The following is an 18,422-nucleotide window of genomic DNA, read 5'->3' as shown; positions in this document are numbered from 1 at the left end:
CCCCGCCCCGCCCCGCCCCGCCCCGCCCCGCCCCGTCCGGACCCGACCGGACTTTCAGGACTGCTGGGGAAAGCGGGGGAGGCTGAGCCTTGGGGCCCTAGCGCTGAGCCGGGGATAAAAGTGGCCCAGGGGACTCTCTGCTGGCGTTAGGTAGAGTTTGGGGGCCTAGGAGGGCAGTGTTAAAAAAGTTTGTGTGTGCGTGCGTGCGTGTGTGTCGGGGAGGGGCACAATTTACTTCAAACTTTTGCAGCTTGTAATTTTGGGGGGCTGTGTGGGGGTAGGGAGGAAGGAGGGAAGGTTATTTTAAAGCAAAACTTAGTAGTTAGAACCAACTTAGATAAAATGCTTCTTACGAAGCATTATGAGACCATACTCGAAGAATAAAGCATTAATAGTCACATTTTAAGTTCGTTGTGGCATTATGAACTGTTAAGAGTGACAATTCCATGAATTTGGTCCTATAAAGCAAGGTAATTAAGGGCTTTAGTGTGCAACCTTATTCTTTAGGCAGAGAAGAATCAATGACTTTTGACAGACATTTAGTAAGATCTGGTTATTCTCTTCCTTTCACATCTGTTTATATCACTTTTAGTTTTCCGCACGCGTTAAATAAATAAACCGTCTTTCTTGGAATTACCAGTTTATTAATGTATGTGAAGAAAAGGTTTGAATTACTTAAGAGTTGAAGATTTAGTCAAACCAAATAATGGAGTCCAGAAAATCCTTCAGAAACTTAAGCTTTTTGCCAAACCATAAAGATTACCCCACTTCCCTTTTTCTAACTGATCTTTTTCCCACCATCACCTTTCAGCTTAAATTCGTACTAGAAAAACTTCACCATTTTAACAATACCGTCACCTTTATACCTGGTTAAAAATACAGAATGTTTGGGCTGTGCCCCCAGAGTGTAACTCAGTGTTTGTGAGAAAGGACCCAGGAATCTACATAACCAGCAATCATCCATGTGTTCAGATATTCTGGACCTCCTACCGGACCCATCTGGTAGAATGGTAGGTGGCTCCTCGTTTTCCTGAGATTTCTTTTTGATAAGGAATTATTACTACCCTTAGCACCACTTCTAAAATCTCAGAGGCTCAGTAAGCTTAAAAATCAAGTTGGAATGACTTAAGTCTAGTGCTGATTAACTAAATTGAAATTTTTTTTCTAAAATATGTTTTAAATTTACATCTTGAAATTTATCTGTTTGTGATAATCATATCCAAAATAGTGTCTGAGTTTTATACGCTTGATTAAATCTGCACTTTTACATCCAACCTTAGCAGGAAACTGTACTCTATCAGTTCAAATACAGGTTTATAGGCAGTTAGCCCATCAGTTTTTTTTCTCCTTCTGTTTCATAGAAAGCTAGAGCTGCTGGAGAACAATGTATAACCTTGATGATTAAGTGCTTTACAAATTTTGATTTAAACTCAAGTAAGCCCTTAATGTCTCCAAAACCCTTCTATTCATATAATCAATCAGCTTTCTTTTTTATTCTTCACATTTGTTGTCTGAACCATCACTATTCTCCTGAAGTTACTAAATTCATCACTCCAATGTTACTTTGCCTTCTGCATGAAAAGTCAGGCCATCAAATATGAACACTCTCACTTTTCTTCCCTTTTTCTCTTCAGTCTACAAAAGCTCATCTCCTTTACTTTGCCTCAGAAGTAACTTCTGTCCATGCCATTCCCTCTCCAAATTAACTTTTTAAAAAAATTTATTTATGAGAGAGAGAGAGCGTGTGAGCTCACAAATGGGAGTGGGGGGGGGATCTGATGGGGACAGGGTCGGGGGGACAGGGAGGGGCAGAGGAACAAGCAGATTCCCCGCTCCTGCTGAGCTGGGGCTCTATCCCAGAACCCTGAGATCATGACGCTGACCCTAGCTGAAGGCAGACACTTAACCAACTGAGCCACCCAGGCACCCCTCCAAATTAACTCTTGATCTTAGTCTGGTTTATATTGTCTTTGACTTGTCAATGTTACTAACTTCTCTCTTGTATTATTTTCTCTGTCTTTACTCCAGATCCTTCCCCTTTTCCTACCTATATCATTCACATAAATCCTTTCCATCCTTAAAAAAAGTTTCCTTATACCATGCCTGCCTCCTCCAGCAACCTTTGCCTCATTTTAAAATGTTTATTGGGACCCCTGGGTGGCTAAGTCAGTTGAGCCTCTGCCTTTGGCTAGGGTCATGATCCCAGGACCCCAGGATCGAGCCCTGCATTGGGCTCCCTGCTCGGTGGGGAGCCTGCTTCTCCCTCTCCCCACCCCCCTGCTTGTGCCCTCTCTTCCTCTCAAAGAAATAAATAAAAGCCTTAAAAAAATAAAATACATTTATTGACATATGATTTACAAGCCATATAATGCACCTGTTAAAGGTATACAATTCAACGGATATTGTATATTTACAGTTATTAAACTGTCACCAAAAACCTAATTTTTCAACATTTCTATCACCCCCAAAGGAAACCTCTTACCTATTTGCAGTCACTCCCCATGCCCACCCCCAGGAGTTGGTGACCACTAATCTACCATGTGTCTTTATGGATTTGCCTTTTATAGATATTTCATACATATGGAATTCTATAATATCTGGTGTTTGGTATCTGACTTCTTTCACTTAGCATAATGTTTCTGAGGCTTATTCATGGTATAGCATTTATTAGTATTTTATTCCTTTCTATTGAAAATAATACGACCCTGTATGGATATATCACATTTTATTTATCCATCATTATCCATGCTGGGCATTTGGATTGTTCTCATTTTTGGCTATTATGAAGAATGTTGCTATGAACATCTGTGTATAAATTTTTAATGGACACATGTTTTCATTTCCCTATATGTATAATAGTGTAAGCTTAAGGTATATAATGTGATGATTTGATACAATGTAAAATGATTACCACAATAAGGTTAGTTAACACCTCCATCAATGCACACGTTACTTTTTTTGTGTGGTGAGAACATTTCGGATTTACTCTCTTAGTAATATTCAAGCAAATAATGGTGACTGTAGTAAACAGTCACCATGCTACACACTGGAGCCTCAGAACTTATCTTAAAATCGGAAGTTTGTACCATCTCACCATTAATTCCAACCACCATCCCCTGGCAACCACTATTCTAATCTGTTTCTATGAGTTCACCTTTTTTAGATTCCACATGTGAGTGAGATCATACAGTATTTGCCTTTCTTTGACTTTTGTTTCACTTAGCATAGTGCCCTCAATGTTCATCCATGTTGTTGCAAATGACAGGATTTCCTTCTTTTTTAATGGCTGAGTAGTATTCCCGTGTGTGTGTGTGTGTGTGTGTGTGTGTATCACATTCTTCTTTAGCCATTCATCCAGTGATGGATATTCAGGTTGTTTCCATGTCTTGGCTATTGTGCATAATGTTGCAGTGAACATGGAAGTGTAAATATCTCTTCAAGATAGTGATTTCATTTCCTTCAGATATATACCCAGAAGTGAAACTGCTAGATCATATGGTAGTTCTAGATTTATTTTCTTGAGGACCCTCCATACTGTTTTCCATAGTAGCTATACTAATTTATATTCCTACCGATAGTGCAGGGGCTCCCTTTTGTCCACATGCTTACCAACACTTGCTATCTCTTCTTGTTTTGATGGATAGTTATTTTAACGGGTGTGAGCTGATTTCTCATTGTGCTTTTGATTTGCATTTTTCTGATGATTAGTGATATTGAACATTTTTTCATGTACCTGTTGGCCATCTGTATGTCTTCTTTAGAAGAGTGTCTGTTGAGGTCTTCCACCCATTTTTTTCATTGGATTGTTTGTGTTTTTGCTATTGAATTTTCAGTTCCTTATATATTTTGGATATTAACCCCTTATCAGATAAATGGTTTGCAAAGATTTTCTCCCATTCTTTAGGTTGGGTTTTCATTTTATTGATGGTTTCCTTAGCTGTACAGAAGCTTTTTAGTTTGATGTAGTCCTACTGGTTTATTTTTGCTTTCGTTGCTTGCTCTTTTGGTATCATATCCAAAAATCATTGCTAAGACCAATGTCAAGGAGCTTTTGTCCATGTGTTTTCTTCTGGGAGTTTTATAGTTTCAGGTTTCACATTTGCATCTTTAATCCATTTCGTGTTAATTTTTGTGTATGATGTAAGTTAGAAATCCAATTTCATTATTTTGTATGTGAATATCCAGTTTCCCCAAGACTATTAAAGAGACTGTCCTTTTCCCAGTGAGTATTCTTGACTCCCTTGTCAAATATTAGTTGACAGTATATGGATGGTTTATTTCTGGGCTCTTGATTCTGTTCCTCTGGTGTATGTGTCTGTTTTTATGGCAGCACTATACTCTTCTGATTACTACAGCTTTGTAATATAATTTATTTTTTTTTAATTTTTATTTATTTATTTATTTGACAGAGAGAGAGACAGCAGAGAGAGGGAACACAAGGAGGGGGAGTGGGGGAGGGAGAAGCAGGCTTCCCGCCGAGCAGAGAGCCCAATGCGGGGCTCAATCCCAGGACCCTGGGTGACCTGAGCTGAAGGCAGTCGCGTAACCAACTAAGCCACCCAGGCACCCCTGTAATATAATTTAAAATCAGGAAGTATGATGTGTCCAATTTTCTCCTTCTTTCTCAGGATTGGCTATTTGGGGTCTTTTGCAATTCCATATTAATTTTAGGATTGTTTTATTTCTGTAAAAAATGGCACTGGACTTTTGATAGGGATTGCACTAAATATGTAGAACACTTTAGGTAGTAAGGATATTTTAACAATAGTGTTCTAATACATGAACACAGAATACCTTTCCATTTATTTGTTTAATTTCTTTCCTAAACATCTTACAGTTTTCAGAGTAGAGACCTTTCATCTCCTTGGTTAAATTTATTGCAAAGTATTTTGTTGTTTTTGACGCTATTATAAATGGTTTGCTTTATTTCTTTTTTGGATAGTTCATGGTTAGTCTATATGAATGCAACTGATTTTCTATGTTGATTTGTATCCTGCAACTTTATGAAATTCATTTATTAGTTCTAACAGTATTTTCATGGAGTCTTTAGGATTTTCTATATATAAGATCATGTTCTGCAAATAGAGACAATTGTTATTTCTTCCTTTCATATTTGGTTGCCTTTTATTTCTTTGTCTTGCCTAATTGGTCGGGCTAGAACTTCTAGTACTATGTCAAATATGAGTGGTGAGAGTGGGCACCCTTGTTTTCTTCCTGATCTTAGAGGAAAAACTTTCAAACTTTCACCATTGAGTGTGATGTTAATGGGCTTGTCATATATATGGCCTTTATTATGTTGAGGTACATTCCTTCCATACCCAATTTATTGAGAGCTTTTGCCATGGTGGGATACTGAATTTTGTCAATTGTTTTTCTGCATCTATTGAGATGATTGTATGATTTTTATTTTTCATTCTATTAATGTGGCATATATATAACATTTATTAATTTGCATATATTGAACCATTCTTGTATCTCAGGGCTAAATCCCACTTGATCATGGTATATGATCTTTCTAATATGCTGTCGAATTTGGTTTGCTAGTATTTTGTTAAAAATGTTTGCATCTATCTTCATCAGATATATTGTTCTGTAGTTTTCTTGTGGACTCCTTATCTGGCTTTGGTATTCGCGTAATGCTGGCCTCCTAAAATGAGTTTGGGAGTGTTCCCTCCTCTTCCATCTTTTGGAAAAGTTTAAGAAGAAGAACTGGTGCTAATTCTTCTTTAAATGTTTGGCAGAATTCTCCACTGAAACCATCTGGTCCTGGGCTTCTCTTTTTTGAGATGTTTTTGATTACTGATTTAGTCTCCTTACCCACATTTGGTCTGTTCAGATTTTCTGTTTCTTGATCATTCAATTTGAGTAGGTTGTATATTTCTAAGAATTTAGCCATTTCTCCCACGTAACCCAATTCTAGGCATACTGGTCTCTCATGAACTTTTATATTTGTGTTTTATCAACTGTAATGTCTCCTCTTTCAGTTCTAAATTTATTTATAGCTGTTCACTCTTTTTTTTTCTTAGTCCAGCTAAAGGTTTGTCACTTTTGTTTGTCTTTTTTAAAAAAACAACATTGAGTTTCATTGATCTTTTCTATTGTTTTTCTGGTCTCTATTTCATTTTTCTGCTCTGATCTTTTGTTAGTTCCTTCTTTCTAACTTTTGAACTAAGTTTGTTCAAAGTTCTTTTTCTAGGGGGCGCCTGGGTGGCTCAGTTGGTTAAGCGACTGCCTTCGGCTCAGGTCATGATCCTGGAGTCCCGGGATAGAGTCCCACATCGGGCTCCCTGCTCAGCAGGGGGTCTGCTTCTCCCTCTGACCCTCCCCCCTCTCATGCTCTCTGTCTCTCATTCTCTCTCTTGCAAATAAGTAAAAAATTAAAAAAAAAAAGTTCTTTTTCTAGTTCCTTGAGGTGTAAAGTTAGGTTGTTTGAGATCTTTTTCTTAAATTTTTCTACAAAATTCCCTCTTAGTACTGATTTTGCTGTTTCTAATAGTTTGGGTATGTTGTGTTTTCATTTTCATTTGTTTCATGATACGTTTTGACTTCTCCTTTGGCTCATTGGTTGTTCAAAAGTGTGTTGTTCAATTTACAAATATTTATGAACTATGAATTTTTTCCAGTTTTCTTACTGTTAATGATTTCTAGTTTCATACCATTGTGGTTGGGAAAGATATTTTGCATGATTTCAACCCTTTTAAATTTGCTGAGACTTGTTTGTGACCTAACGTATGATCTGTTCTGGAGACTGTTCAATGTGCACTTGAGAAGAATGTGTATTCTGCTGCTATTGGATAGAATGTTGTGTATATGTTTGTTAGGTCCATTTGGTCTAAAGTGTAGTTTAAAACCAATGTTTCCTAATTGATTTTCTGCTTGGCTGATCCATCCATTGTTGAATGTGGGATATTAAAATCCCTTATTATTACTGTATTTTACCTATTTCTCCCTTCACATCTGTTAGTATTTTTAAATATATATTTAGATGCTCCAATATAGGTGTATCTATTTTTAATGATTATTATATTTTCTTAATGAATTGACACCTTTGTCATTTTATAACAACCTTCTTTGTCTCTCATTATGGTTTTTGACTTAAATTCTATTTTGTCTACTTTAAGTATAGCTACTCTTGCTCTCTTTTGCTTTCCATTTGCACAGAATATCCTTTTCCATCTCTTCACTTTTAGTCTGTGTGGTCCCTGAAGCTGATGTGAGTCTCTGTGGGAAGCATATAGTTGGATCTTAATTGTTTTTTTTTAATCCATTCAGCCACTCTATGCCTTTTGATTAGAGAATTTAATACATTTACATTTATATTAACAGGTAAAGACTTTCAGTAAGGGTTTACTGATGCTATATTATTGTTTTCTGACTGTTATTTAGTTCCTTTGCTCCTTTTGTCCTCTTTTGCAGTCTTCCTTTGTAAATTGATGGATTTCCATAGTGGTATGCTTTTATTTCCTTCTTTTTATCTTATGAGTATCTACTATAGGTTTTTGCTTTGTGGTTACCATGAGTCTCACATAAAACATAACAGATTATTTTAAGCTGATAACTTAACTTCAATAGCATGTAAAGACTCTTGGGGCACCTGATGGCTCAGTTGGTTAAGTGTCTGCCTTCGGCTCAGGTCATGATCTCAAGGTCCTGGGATCAAGCCCCATGTCAGGGCTCCCTATTCAGTGGGGAGCCTGCTTTGCCCTCTCCCTCTGCTGCTCCCCCTGCTTGTGTGCGCTCTCTCTCTGTCAAATAAATAAAATCTTAAAAAAAAAAAAAAGACTCTACACTTTTACCCCTCCTCCATTTGTTTTTGATTTTTCAATTTACCTCTGTATTGTGTATCCATTAACAAATTATTATAGCCATACTTATTTGTAATACTTTTGTCCTTTAACCTTTTTACTGGGGATAAGTGATTAACACACCACCATGTTACAGTCTTAGAGTATTCTGAATTTCACTTTATACTTATCTTTACCACTGTGTTTTATATTTTCATATGTTTCTATGTTACCAGTTAACATCCTTTCATTTCAGCTTGAAGAACTCCTTTTAGCATTTTTTTAGGGCAGATATAGTGGTGATGAACTCCCTCAGATTTTATTTGCTTGGGAAAGTCTTTAACTTGCCTTCATTTCTCAAGGACAAGTTTGTCAATTCATGGAAATCATGTAATATCTAACTGGCAACTATTTTATGGGATAGAAATGTCAGCACTCAAATTTCTGATTTGATAAGCAGAATCACTGATAGAATGGATAAAGTGGACTGCCACTAAGCCAAGAGGTTTTAGATGTTAAGAAACAAAGGAATGAATCTATTTTTCACTTAGTATATCTGCATCTGTTAGTAAACCTAAAGCCTAACTTGATAGATAACCAAACTGGTTACCCTTGATGTTAACGCTTTCTGTATTCAAAGTCTTACTGCTTCTTTCTCCATTAAAAGGGTTACACTGGCATTCAAACTTACCTTATGAGACTGTCACCTGTGTCAAAATTACCACAAAGAGGAAGAGTATAGGTCATTGTTTGGATACAACCGTGATCAAAACATTGAACAGTATATAGAAAAGATTCAATCTGACAGAATGAGAAAGAACTTAATATTGATTAAAAACAAATTCCCCTCTAGTAGATGCCAATCCTGGATATAATCATTACAAACCCTATGAAAAACCAAGTAACTTTTGCTCAATTTGAAAACTGTCTAAAAAGTGTTAACTACTACACTTGTCAGAAACAACAAACATGTAGATAATCAAATCAAGCAAGGAACTAGGAATAGCATCATTGAGAATTGTAAGTGAAACTTAAGTCACGATAACTCACATCAACTTGCCTTATAGCTATTTGAGGACCTTTTTTATATCCTACCAAAGATTAGAATTATGTAGGGGCACCTGGGTGGCTCAGTCATTGAGCCTCTGCCTTCGGCTCAGGTCGTGATCCCAGGGTCCTGGGATCAAGCCCCGCATCGGGCTCCCTGCTCGGCAGGAAGCCTGCTTCTCCCTCTCCCACTCCCCCTGCTTGTGTTCCCTCTCTCGCTGTCTCTCTCTCTGTCAAATAAATAAATAAAATCTTTTTTAAAAAAAAGATTAGAATTATGTAATTACAGCTCAAAATACTCCATACCTGGAATGCGGCAGCTTCTGACTCTGGATCAGTTTCACTTAGCTCATTGAACAAGTGCCAAGAGATATTACCATTTATATCCAAAGTTGTGAAAACTTAACAAGGCTTTAAAAGTCTTTAGGATCGGGCGCCTGGGTGGCTCAGTTGGTTGAGCGGCTGCCTTCGGCTCAGGTCATGATCCTGGAGTCACAGGATCGAGTCCCGCATCGGGCTCCCTGCTCGGCAGGGAGTCTGCTTCTCCCTCTGACACTCCTCCCTCTCATGTTCTCTCTCATTCTCTCTCTCTCAAATAAATAAATAAAATCTTAAAAAAAAAAAAGTCTTTAGGATCAATAGTCAATCAAATTCTCCATAGAGAAGTGTTATGGTATGAAAGCAAATATTTGCAATCCCTTTCCACTGCAGACTTCTTTTTCTGTCTGTACTCTGTGTGGGGTTGCAGTACAGTATTTATTTCTACAGATGGGACTACATGCATAGCCTTGAAGTAGTCTACTCTTAGTCTCTATCTTTTTGGATTCTTCCTCTCCAGCCTTGTTCCACTTTTCTCTTAGTTCTATAATTGGTCTTTATATGTTGTTGCAACTTCTTATTTGTGTTTATTGAATAGAATTCTGATGTTTCACGTTCTTAACCTAAAAAAGCTGGTAAGTGAAATGTTTGGATGTGTGGTATATTAAATGCTTTATTTTAATATATTAATTTTAGTATTAATATTAAATATTTTAAAGTTATATTTAGTTATGATTTTAGAGTGATTTTAGGTTAGAATGTATTAGAAATAATTTTCCTCTCTTTGTATTTTTTTAATGTATTTAAAAAACGTAAAGGCAAAGATGAAAAGAAAGAGCAAAATAATTTGGGAGAAATCTAACCCTGTTGTTAGTTATTACTTTTACACCAAGATGCCAATTTCTAGCTTCAACTTAGAGCTGCTAATTAGGTTTTTGTTTTTTGTTTTTTTCCTGTTGGTGGGGGGGGGACCTGAACCCTGGGCTCTATCAATGCAAGAAAAAACAAAGCATGCCATTAAAAAGAGAACCTGACTACAAGTTCATCCATCTCTCTTAAAGAAAGTGCTCAGCAGCAATGACAAGTTCTTATCAATATTCCACTTATTTCAAGCCATGGTACATGAACAACTGATAAGTACTGAGCATAATATTTGAAAGGAAGAGAACCTACTCCTCTTCGCAAAGTGTACAGAGATTCCCTGACTCCCCACGTCCCCATCGCAAATAGCATTTGGGACAGAAGCTAAAATTCAGGCAGCATATAGGAAGAGAAACCCAAACTTGGATGGTCAATCTTTAAATGATCAGCACTAACTGGATAGGTTTAATTTTCAAAAGAATCATGCACTGGTTATTTTCTCCCATTGCAGATCTCTTAAATCTCAATTTTCTCAGAAAGCAGCAGAGACAGCAATATAACCATATTCTGTGTTGTCCTAACAGGCAGGAAGGAAAGTTTGACCACATCCAGCCACCTCTCAAGAGAGAAGCAGGCCACACCCACGTATCCCACTCCCCTGTCCCTCCCTATCCAGGGACTCCTCTGGGTGCTGAGCTAGCTCTATTCAACCAACAGCATCAGCAGCAGTGGCATACAAAACATTTATTGAATGAGTTGACAAGGCCTCTTTGAGCCTATCTTACTGGTTTTCTGAGAGTCAAGGAAGGAGTGGGAGGAAATTCCTAAAATATAAAGAGAAATTTTGTAACAATGGTGTTAGGCTCTCAGATTGAGCTGGTCCTGCTAACACATTGCGTGATATATAAGCACATGTATTTATGTTTGCTCATTAAACCCTGTATGTTCTGTGACAAGAAATCCCAGCTTCTAGTTTCTCCCCTCTTGAATCCAACACTTGCAGCCAGGGTAATCTTAAATCCACAGATCTAATTGTTGCTTTTCCTCTACTTTAAATAAACACTCCTTGTTCACAGCAGCAGCTTCCTGTTGATAATGAGAATCGGCTGTGAAAGCTTTTTCAAGATGAATATTTCCCAACTCTATCCCAAAGATCCTGATTCCCGGGCTATAAGGTGGAGCTCAGGAGCCTACATTTTCCAATTATGAGCCATGTTGGAGATTTGCTCCTTTGTAGCTCTTCCGGGTGCTTCTGCATATTTAGTTCATGGGAATCACACTACTTTCTGAAATAAGGCCATACATAAGACTAGTTTTGGCAAATACTGAGCAGAAGTGATATATGTGTTTTCACTCATGTGTGTAAATAATGGCCTCTGTTTAAGATCCAGACAATGTTTCCCACTCCGATGCCTCTGCCTCTGTTTCAGCCACAAAGGATACTACCTGCTCCAGACCGTACTGCTACTAGATGGGGACGCCATCTGCAACAACCTGGATGCCTGAGAAACCTTGTGGATCAGAACTCCTCCCCCTCAACCTCAGCCTGTGCTTGTAAATGTGGTTTTATTGGAACATAGGCGCACCGGTTCACTTCTGTATTGTCTGTGGCTGCTTTGGGGGCTACAGCAGCAGCAGTGACTAGTTGTGACAGAAACCTTAGGGCCCAAAAGCCTAAAATATTTATTCCCTTGCTATGTTCAGAAAAATTCTGTTGACCTAGGTTCTAGGTTACTGAGATCCTTTTGAAACTACTCTTGATTCTTGGATCCACAGTTACCATTCAATATCTCTTTCACTGAGTCAGCCACAGATTTGTCTCCGTTCAAGCTGTTCACAGAAATGTTTAATGAGACACGGGGAAGGCGAGGCCCAAGGCACACCACAAGAGACCACCTTCATGGTTGACAGTGATTACCATTCCCTGGACTCAGTTATCTGAAGAAGTATGAACCCACTAAATGATACGATCAGTCAGTTCTCATTTATCAAAAATGTTGTGCATTTCTTCTACTATGCAGAAGAAGATGAGGTACAGACCCCCTCTTTTTCCCCCTCCCAAGTGGTTTCAAACCTATGTTGTTTCTATATCCTTCAACTCCATTTCAACCCCATGTTTTGAAATTTGAATTATTTTTCTAGCTACATTTTTCTGGCAGATCTCCTGTTATCTGCATAGAGACTGGTTAGCTGTCATCAAACCCGATTACTGTTCTTCCTGGGCACACTACATTTCCCAGCTTTCTTTTTGATCAGGGGTGGCCAACTGACAAAGTTCTAGCCAGTGGAAGGCTTGCAAAAGTCATATGTGCTAATTCCAGGCCTGGCCCATAAGAGCATCCCATTGGTAACCCTCCGTGGTCTTTTCCTTTTCATAGCCTGGAAACAGATGAGCATGGAGACCTGAATTCATTAAAGATGGCAAAGCCACAGCTAGAAAGAACCTGGGTCCCTGAATCCATCCTTAGAGGGGAGCCACACACACCACTCAAGAACATTTCGGACTTGAACGTGAAATAAATTTCTATGGTATTTAAACCATTATATATATATTTTGCTGTTTGTTATGAAAGAGAATGTAATTGTCAAAAAATACACTTACCATTACTACCAAAATATCACAAGAAAATATCCTAACTCAGTTTTCTGGACCAAGAGGTTACAATTCATGTAAAGTGGATGTGGGTGGCCTTTCACTGTATTCTCACCTACCTTAGCCTAAACATGTCCGTTTCACTGTTTTTGTTTTGTATTCTGGTAGTTCATTCTTCTTGCGAAAAATAAAGCAAAATAGGCATTACGCTTGTTCTGCCTTTCTGTTAGAGCACATCTTCCTCAAAAAGAGCCTCACATTTCCTTCTTGTTCTCTTTTAGTCTAGGACTTCCCTTTTCAACAGAATGGCCCTTCTTGCTTTACTGTTTCTAAACCTCACTTTTCTAAAACCTCACTCTGTTTTGGCCTTTCTGACACTATTTTTACAGTTTTATGCCATCCTTTCACTTGTCCTTGGTAAAATGTCCTTCGTGCTTTCATCTCATCTAAGAGCTAAACTCAGAGATTCTCTTCTTGTTAAGTCATGCTGCTTCCTCCCTATTTTGCTTTCCCATTAAGATTATTCATGACTTTGTTTTTTTTTTTTTTGGAATGCCACCGTCTCTCATGAAGGCCTTAGTCCTAGTCTTTGAAATTAGATTAAAATGTCTTATTTGTTTATTATCTGTCCCTCCCTACTATCATTGAACAAGGACAGGGACTCCCTTTACTGCTTAAAACATGGCCTGGCACATAGTAGGCACACAGATATATTTGTTGAATGACTGAAATCATGTCTGTCTTTTCTCTAAATCTGATCCTAACCCAATTTTCTACAACCCAAGAATCAGATATAATTAAGTTTAGCTTATTTCCTCTCTTCCTTGTTAAGGACTACCAATTTCTAATACTTTTCTCTCAAAGAGTGGTTCTCAGCCTTGGCTCCACATTTTAGGACTCCTGTGGAGCTTTTGAAAATCCCAATGCCAGGCCACACTCTAGATCAATGAAATCCAAATTTCTCACAGGTAGGTCACAGACATCAGGGAAGGACACTCCCCAGGTGAATTCAATGTGCAGTCAGGATTGAGAATCACTTGCAGGGTTCCTGTTGTTTCTGTAATACAGTCTTTACTGTTAGTGAAAATTCAGTCCAGACATCAGTAAATACTATGACACCATCTTGTGAGGGATTGTCAGTGATGAACATATATCAATTGTTTACTATGCCAGGGACTGTACTAAGAGTTTTTTCATACATTATTTTCTTTATACCTCATGTCCACTCTGTAAGGGAAGTTAATGAACCCCCTCTTTGCAAACAAGGTTATGGGGTCTGAGAGGTTAAGGAAAGCAGCACTATCAGTCAAGAGTCTCTTGGGTGTTTGCTTTTAACTTAGTGATACTCCAGCACCGGGGTTTTCAGTCATGGGCAATTTTGCCTCCCCCAAAACTTTCTAGATTAAAATATAGGACTCTCAGTTAAATTTGAATTTCAGAAAAATGACGAATAAGTTTTTTAGTACAAGTCTGTACCAACTGTTGCACAGGACATACTTAATGAAAAAGTTACTTGCTGTTTATCAGAAATTCAATTTTACCTGGGCATCCTCTCTTTTCACTTATTAAAGCTGCCAACTCTACCTGCAGGGAGTATTTAGCAATGTCTGGGGATATTTTTGGTTATCAAACTGAGGGTGTGCTACTGGCATCTAGTAGGTTAAGGCCAAGGATGCTGTTTAAGCTCTTACAATGCTCAAGTCATCCAGCTTCAAATGTCACTAGTGCCCAGGCTGAGAAGCCCAGATCTAGTGGATGTTGGGAAAGATTAAGTAACCCCATAACAGCATCATGCCTCTAGCAACTTTTATAGTCTGTCTTCAGAACGCCTTCCTCTCTTTCTTTCTTTCTTTCAGATTTATTTATTTTAGAGGGGGGGAGATATGCAAAAGTCATATGTGCTACTTCCAGGCCTGGCCCATAAGAGCATCCCATTGGTAACCCTCCGTGCATGAGCACATGGGGGAGGGGCAGAGGGAGAGACTCTTCAAGCAGACCCCCCACTGAGTGGGGAGCCCCATATGACCCATGAGATCATGACCTGAGCTGAAACCCAAGAGTCAGATGCTTAACTGACTGAGCCACCCAGGTGCTCCAGAAAGCCTTATTACATCCTGTGTCTAGCTACAATAATGTGTAATATTCTTTTGCATTTGCACTTTAGTAAGTTGTGCCTGGAGATTATCACGCATCTACTACTCCTGGTGCCTCTTCATCTCAGTACAGAGAAGATATGGGACTGAAAGAAAGGTGTGATAAAAGCCCACATAGCAGAGGGAGAAGATAGCTTCATGCCAAATGGTTTATTGCTAATGGGACGATGCTTCTTTAGCTGGCAGATTTGTATGTTGTGAATGCCATTAGCATGATGGCAAGCTTTTGATAACTTCTAAAGTTGCACTACCTTGCAGATGTTTTCTCAAAACTTTAGTCAAAGAATACTGAAATGAATTTTATAAAGGATTTATAAATGATTTTATAAAACAAGCATATTAGTGGCTCAGTCGGTTAAGCAGCTGCCTTCAGCTCAGGTCATGATTCTGGGGTCCTGGGATCGAGCCCCGCATCGGGCTCCCTGCTCAACAGGGAGCCTCCTTCTCCCTCTCCCTCTGCCTGCCGCTCCCCCCGCTTGAGCTCTCTCTCTCTCTGTCAGATAAATAAATAAAATCTTTAAAAAAAACATGCATATTAGCTTGTGATGAATAAATCTAGGTAAATGTACTTTATAAGATACATGTTTTCTTGTTTGATTTTGGAACCTGTTGAAAAGCATGTTGGATATTCTTTCAAGTATTATAATCAAACACAGGATGTATTTGGTACAAAGAGTTTTAAGGACTTCTTCAGGAATTTGAGCTTTAACTTTAAATCATGTGCCAGAATTTTAATTTCAAAAGATTTAATTTGTTTTTCTCAGATGTAACTTTATTATACTCACTTTAGGGTATTTCTAAAAACTGATTTGCAAGGTAACAGATGTCAGTTTCATGCCACCCAAGGTTAGAGCTTAAGTTACTTAGCAAAAATCACTTGTTACTCAAGCTTTGAAAAATATATGCTCATTTCTACTATTCTTAAATAGAGGACTATTGTGCTTGAAAATCATCACGCTCACTACTTATCTCTCCCAAAAAGAAGAGACCATGAGTTCTAAATTATATAGAAAAGAGCCATATCCAGGGGTCTATATAGCCTTAAGGTCCCAATAAGAATCATCTGCATGAGCAAGGGGATAAAGATAATTACTACAAAAATTTAATATACAGCTAATTGAAATATATGTACACACACACTTGCATTGCATGCATCATATAGTTGATCCTTAATAAATATGAATTCTTTGCACTCATCCAAAACTTGATATTGAGTGTTTGTAAAATACATTTGTGTAAATATGCATGTCTGGCCTGGGGATGTTAATAGTATAAAGAGAGAAAGAAAAGAAACAAGGAGAAACATTGCCTCTGTAAACATAATGCTTTTTCTTCGATTTACCAAAGATAAACCAAAGTAGGACACTCAAAAGATCTTAGAATTCCTGGCAGTGGCAGATTGCAGGGAGGTTGTAAGATTCTGTGTATTTTCTCCCAAAGGGCTCTGTGACTAAATTATACTTATCTTACCACACTAATTATTTGTTTATATTTCTGTTTTATTTGTTTCTCTGTCTCTGAAACTATTAGTACACCTGACCGTCTACATTAATATGACCTTACTACACTACTGTCATCTGGTATATTCCAGAAACATCCCGAATGACACATCAAGATTAACAGAAAAAGCCAACAAATTCACACATCAGAACTCTTTGAACCCCTTGCCTCAAATACTCATCTTATTCTATCAATACTAAAACATCATATCATAAATTATCATATATATCATGATCATTACTCAATCCTAACCATTGAAAGACATGCCTTAAACTTGAAAATCTCAAATATACCAACTATTTCTGCCTGCCTTCCCCTGACAAACCACCTTCTAAGCCCTACTAAGGCTCTGTTGAGGTGGTATTCTCCTTTTCTCAGTACTAACTCAGCTTTGTCTTACTAAAAGGTGGTTTTAGTGATATTTTGGGGAGCCAGGCTTTTGACACTTCCATTAGATTGTGAATTCCTCCTAATGGGCTGGGTCTATGTCTCATTAATCTGATCTATAGTTTTTTACACAGTTCCTCTGAGCAGGTAGTTCTCAAAGAGTCTTTAGATCAGTAGCATCAGCATCATCTGGGATTTTTTTTTTTTAAGATTTTATTTTATTTATTTGAGAGAGAGAGCAGGGAGAAGGGCAGAGGGAAAGGGAGAGAGAAGGACAAGCAGCCTCCCCACTGAGTGCAGAACCTGAGGTGGGGCTCCATCCCAGGACCTTGAGATCCTGACCTGAGCAGAAATCTAGTCAGAAGCTTAACTATTGATCGAGCCACCCAGGCTTTTAAGAAATGCAAATTCTCAGGCTCAACCTTAGCTCTGCTGGATGAAAGGATGGGTGGAACCCAGAAATCTGTGTTTTAATCAGCTCTCCAGGTAATTCTGATGTTCTGTCAAGTTTGAGAACTAATGTCGATTACAGCAGATGGTCAATACACAAGAAAAGGGACTTGAAAGATTAGAATTTGGGAATAAAGGCTGAATAATGTAGGGCTTAAGGGTGCTGGACTGCATAACAGAAAACACTGAAAGAGGCTGAAGCTAAAATGTGAGTGTCTACCTAATGAATTTGGACTTCTTTCTGTTGATAGTAGGGAGTCACTGATGGTATGGTGCCTTTAGGGATAGAGTACTATAAGGGAAACAAAACAATACAAAAAAACACTGTGCTTTAGTGGAAAACCATGCAGTATAGAGAGTAAACTACTGGATTATCTGATTTGACTCTATGGAAGCTACTTTATAACTCTATAAATTGTAAAAACTGATAGCAATCCAAAATAATTCCTGTCTATAAACAAAGGCATTCTTGTCTAAGGGAATTCTGTCCAATAGACTGAATTGGCTTTTTTCACCATCAGTAGAAGAATGTGCCTCCATCTGCACATTTATTTCAATAATCCTCATCTATTAATATATCTGTTTGGATTCTCCTTTGAACTGGTTGTAACATCTTACTGGTTCTTTCATTAATGAGTTAAATACAATCTTTAATGTGTTATTTTTGTCTGTCTTGATTTTATACTTTTTTTGGGAGAAAATTATCCTTAAACAGTGTTCTCTTACCGTCTTATTTCTATGATAGAATCCTTTGGGATATACACACGTGTGTACACACATACATTAAAGCTCTTTCTTTTGCTATAGCAATATTCTTTTAAAATATGAAAGGAAATAACATTTTTTGCTATATTTATTAATTCTTTGGACTATGAAACGTTGCACCATGTTTCCTCTTAAATCCATCTACAGTCATAAAGGCATTTTAGATATTTTGAAATATTCTTGTATTTTAGAATGAACAATTTTAAGAGCAGCAACATGGCTGGGAGAAACAACAAATTATTCTAATTACAATTCTCTAGCCAAGGATCATAATACTGTGCTGTAGCAGAGCAAACAAGCTGAGGGATAAAAGAATGTGTAGAACATGTTTATGGAATGGCAGATGATCACGATTTAACTACCAGGTTTTGTTTGTACTGACTGAGGGCTAATAAGCAATACAGACAATTTTATGCAGAGACTGCTGCTGTGGAGGGAAGAGGGAGAGACTAGGTAACTGGGCATCTACTAGGAAGAAGAGGGAGAGAAAACAACTTGAATATCTACAAAATTGAAAATCATACACATCTAACAATGCAGCTTCTTATCAATAGGGAGCCTCTC

General features: G+C 37.9%; 1 protein-coding gene and 1 long non-coding RNA gene across 8 annotated transcripts in view; one reads left to right on the top strand and one right to left on the bottom strand.

Annotated features, from left to right (window-relative positions):
* Nucleotides 1-18,422, bottom strand: part of OXR1 (oxidation resistance 1) — a 353,292-nt gene that overhangs the window by 79,552 nt on the left and 255,318 nt on the right. The window lies entirely within an intron of this gene.
* LOC118015114 overlaps nt 317-18,422 on the top strand; it is a 30,990-nt gene continuing 12,884 nt past the window's right edge. The window contains exons 1-3 of the long non-coding RNA XR_004680531.1: nt 317-1,010; nt 11,441-11,564; nt 12,389-12,539. This is a non-coding gene — a long non-coding RNA (uncharacterized LOC118015114). The remainder of the gene's footprint in view (nt 1,011-11,440; nt 11,565-12,388; nt 12,540-18,422) is intronic.

The sequence above is a fragment of the Mirounga leonina genome, unplaced genomic scaffold, assembly GCF_011800145.1.
Source record: "Mirounga leonina isolate KUSES-001 unplaced genomic scaffold, KU_Mleo_1.0 Mir_165, whole genome shotgun sequence".
NCBI lineage: Eukaryota > Metazoa > Chordata > Mammalia > Carnivora > Phocidae > Mirounga > Mirounga leonina.
This window is presented reverse-complemented; position numbering and strand designations above follow the sequence as displayed.